Source organism: Triticum urartu, chromosome 5, assembly GCF_003073215.2.
Source record: "Triticum urartu cultivar G1812 chromosome 5, Tu2.1, whole genome shotgun sequence".
Classification (NCBI taxonomy): Eukaryota; Viridiplantae; Streptophyta; class Magnoliopsida; order Poales; family Poaceae; genus Triticum; species Triticum urartu.
Genome location: NC_053026.1, coordinates 157,009,837 through 157,014,170, shown reverse-complemented (window position 1 = coordinate 157,014,170; position 4,334 = coordinate 157,009,837). Strand labels below are relative to the sequence as shown.

Here is a 4,334-nt window from a genome sequence, read left to right as displayed (position 1 = left end):
GTATCCGGTCTCTACTACTTTCACCATATTATTTCCTCTTTGAATCAAGTCCTAGATTCATGCTACAACTTTCCCCCCTTTCTTTGTTGTTTGAACAAAGCCCTAGATTCGAATGCATGAAGTAGCTTTACCTCTAATAATACTAAAAATTTAGGTGGCTTTGGAAGAGCTGATGGGAGTAGAAAAAGATGCACATGCAGACACGTGGGGAGCTGGGGCAGTAGAGCAAGGCCGCTTTCGAAGAACTTATACCTGAGGGTCGCCGGGATGTCGGCGGCGGCAGGTCGGATCTGCGGACAATACGGCAGGGAGGAAGAAGGGTCGGAGGACCTCCCGAGCCGGCGCTGTGTCGGAGAGAACGGCAACGGGCAGAGGATCGGGCCCCTCCGGCAGCTGTGGGTTTCCTCCCTCGGCGGCGATGACCGCGTGAACGATGCCTGCGGTCGCCAGCACCGTCTGGAAACGCTGCGCGGTGCGGGGCCGCAGGCCGGCGCCTTGGATGATTTGGCACAGCCGACTGCCGCTCGCGTCCATCGCCTCCATAGGTGCTTGTGGCTTCTGGTCACTTGGTCTTGGATTGGAGTGAGCAGTGTTGCGCAGAGACTTGGGAGTAGATGGATTGGAGTGGTGGGGCGCCTTTATTATATGAGAGTCCAAACTCTGTTGCATTCACATCGTGCTGGCTCTATTCTGCTTCTCCAATTAATTCCCTCTGCATGTAATTGAGGATGCATCATTGACCGTTCAATGTCTCGGGAACCGCTACCCTCTCCCTCCTTGGCATTCAAGCACCTATGGACCCGTCGACGACGAGGTGCCTATGGTGACTTCGTAAATTTCAAGATGATAGTGCCGTGCGTGTGTGCGTTCATAGGGGTGAGTGTATGCGCGTGTATATGAGCGCTTGCGTCTGTACTATGAAAAAAACGTAAATGCGTGTCAAAAAGAGACTAGTCAGTATACTCAATATTGTGCACCTCGGAGAGGAAAACGATAGAACTAGTACGTATTTATTTACGGTGCAGATTCACTCATTTTGCTCCATATGTACTCCGTCTCGGTGTAGTCTAGTCACTTGTTGAAATCTCTAGAAGGGCAAATACTCCTTTCTGGTTTACAGGGCTATACTAGCAAGTAGTTGTACGTACTAGTACAATAGTGGGCTCACATAGCAATTTTGTCTCATGCAAGAGCCTGGCTATATGCGTGCTCCAATGTTCGCAACTGCAACGTTCGGTTTGCGCTTGGCTCTTCGCCTCTTCGAGAAGACGAACAATGATGTTACTACTACTGCTTCTACAGTGTCGAATCCACTTGCTGCATGTCCGTCCACCGCGAGCGGGACGGATAGCTTGTTGTAGAAGTACTACTAAGCAAAAGCCTGTCCTCGTTTGCGAGCAACCGCGCGCATGGGTGAGGGAGAAGGCGTGTAGTAAAATCAAGCTTCTCCTCGTTGTACGAGTTGACGCGACACATCATAGCACTGGCCCCACATGCTTGCCTCTAAACTTGGCTGAAAGACCCGCAGTGTACAATATATTTGCTGCAACCTCTAACATTTACCCACCACAAATTAAAATATATGTGGCCGTATGCATCGTTCTGATGCAGAGGCCGGGGAGTCCCCCCTTTTCGAAAAAAAAACAAATTAAAATATATATTCCTGTCTTGACCAGATGAGCGTGCAAACTACAATCACCAGGGTGTCAGGTAGGGCCAGAAGACTATTTAATTTTTAAAAACTTCGAGACGGCCACATAGCATGGAGCCGACCCCAACGATTTTAAGCTTACAGGCACGGTACACGCTATCCTAGACTACTCTACACATGAAACTGCCACACGAGCGTCCGGGCTGCGCTTGGCTCTTCGCCTCTTCGGGAAGTCGAACAATGATGGAGTACTACTGCACTGGAGGAGTACTACAGTACGCTTCTGGCCATCTGACACCGATTGAACTGCTGCATGTCCACCGCGTGCGGGAGGGAGAGCGTGTAGCGAAAGCTTCTCCTAGTCTTGCCAGCCACCACGCTCATGGGCGAGGGAGGGACGCTCCTGCCTTTGCATGTATGACAGGTGGGCCCGACAGGTGTGTGGCCAACCTGTCATACAGCCAAAGGCAGGTGCAGTTAAGTCGCGAGGGAGAGGATAATCAAACTTCTCGTTGATGTACGAGTTGACGCGACACATCAAAGCACTACTCGATATATTTCAATAATTTGCGTTTACCGATGCATTAATTACAACGCATGCATGCATGCCGTGACTCTCCTTTTGATACTTGCATGTGTTGATTTAATGCACCTTGAAGTAGTATAAAATATGTGACGGTAAAGCTTTGTAATACCCCGGCCCAAGTCGAGAGATGGTTGTGCACGAGGAGGGCGAGATCATGCAGACCGAACAGGACCCGACGATGGAGCTCTCTAAGGTCTCGATGGACCTCACCGTGCTCCACTGCCCCTTGTGCCTCCGCCCCTTGACGCCTCCAGTGTATGAGGTTCGAATACACCTCGTCCGTTCGGCTGATTGAGCAAGGTGCAGGTTTCTTGATTGATGTGCTGTTCGATTGATTTCTGCAGTGCAAGGGAGGGCACCTGGCCCGCGGACTGCCGCGTCGAGCGCCCCGGGAACCAGCGGCAGTGCCAGAAGTGCGAGCGCGGCGGTGGCTTCGACGTGCGGAACACGGCGGTGGACTCCGTCCTTTCGTCGGTGAGGGTGGAGTGCCCGCACGAAGGCTGTGGGCTCTACGTCACTTACCACAAGCTCGCCGATCACCAGAGCGTGTGTCCGCTCGCGCCCTGCAAATGCCCCGTGCCCGTCTGCGGCTACGAAGGCCCGCCGCCGGCGCTCTACCACCACATCAGCACCGCGCATCCCATGCCCGTGCACAGGATCCAGTACGGCAAGGTGCTCCAGCTGCAAGTGCCACTGTCGGAGCCACGGCTCTTGCTGTTCGCGGAGGAGGACCGCCACGTTTTTCTTGGTCGGCGGCGTGCTCGACATCGGCGCGCCTATCGCCATGTCGGTCGTCTGCATCAGAGCGGGGGCGTCCCCACTGCCGCACTACGTGGCCAAGCTGTGGGCGAACGGCCCGCCGGGGGAGCCCAAAGGCACGACCGACGCCGTCAAGGTGGAAATGGAGGTGACAAGCAGCAAGGATCCCGGCGACGTCGACGTGCAGGAGCTGACCTTCTTGACAGTTCCGCCCAAGCTGCTGGCCGGGGCTAAGCTTGTGTCCCTCCACATTCAGATTGACAAGCTCACGTCCTAAATGTTTCTACAGTGCCTTCTGTTTATCTTAGTAATATGCTAATATAGGGATTACCTTGGTCTACTTTAGCTTAAGAAATGGTGGGTTTTGGTGGCGATGCAGCAATTACTTCGACATCAGATCAGTAATTTCCAACAGTCGAACGGATATTTTGTGTCTGTTGGATATAAAGTTCCTTTGGGTAAGAAGTACTACTTGTCATCAAAATGGATAAAAGGAGATGTATGTAGACGTATTTTAGTTCTAGATACGTCCCTTTTTATCCATTTTGATGACAAGCACTCCCTCCGTTCCACAATACATGCCTTCCATTTGTCAAAATATAGATGTATCTAGACATGTTTTAGTATATAGGTACATCCATGATAGAGCCAATCGGATGGTTGAGAACACTACAATTCGTAGCTACAGATGCGTGTGTGACTCCCAGATGCAGAGGCCGGGGGTCATCATCCTCCTTTTCGAGAAAAAACAGACGTGTGTGTGAGAGGACGAGTGCGTGCGTTGCACCTCTTCTCTTCCTGTATAACGTACTACTAAACTCAGAGTACAAGTTTTTGTGGGTGGCACGATGGTGCGTGCGAGAAGTCCCGAGAGATAGGTTTAATGCGTCTGAAAAAAAGACTAGCCTAGAGCTCGCCACGCGGCTATTCCTGTCGAACGCCCCATTAACCGTAAGATATGTATACGACGGTGCCAGTTATTGCACGTACACAGCAGTACTCCCTCCTTTCCGGTTTATAGGGCTTAATTCAAAAATCTCACCAACCAAGATGGTGAGTGGTGGAATATTTTTTGTAGTTTGCAAAAGCACCTAATTAATGCTCTTGTTTTTCTCAAAAAATTATGTTTATCAATGCATTAATTGCAATGCATGCATGCATAAAGTACATGCATTGGTCAATTTTCTCTTAATACTTGCATGCAATGATTTAATGCACCTTGGAATCTGAACATGTGTTGGGGAACAACCAAATTGAGCCTTATAAAATGGAAAAACTAAAATTTTGAGATAAGCCCTATAAAACCGGAAAGGAGGGAGTAGAAAAAGAAGTACTCCA

The 4,334-nt window shown here is 50.5% G+C and overlaps 1 pseudogene; it reads left to right on the top strand.

Annotated features, from left to right (window-relative positions):
• Positions 1-2,083: 2,083 nt before the first annotated feature.
• On the top strand, positions 2,084-3,273 carry LOC125509242 (annotated as a pseudogene).
• Positions 3,274-4,334: the final 1,061 nt, after the last annotated feature.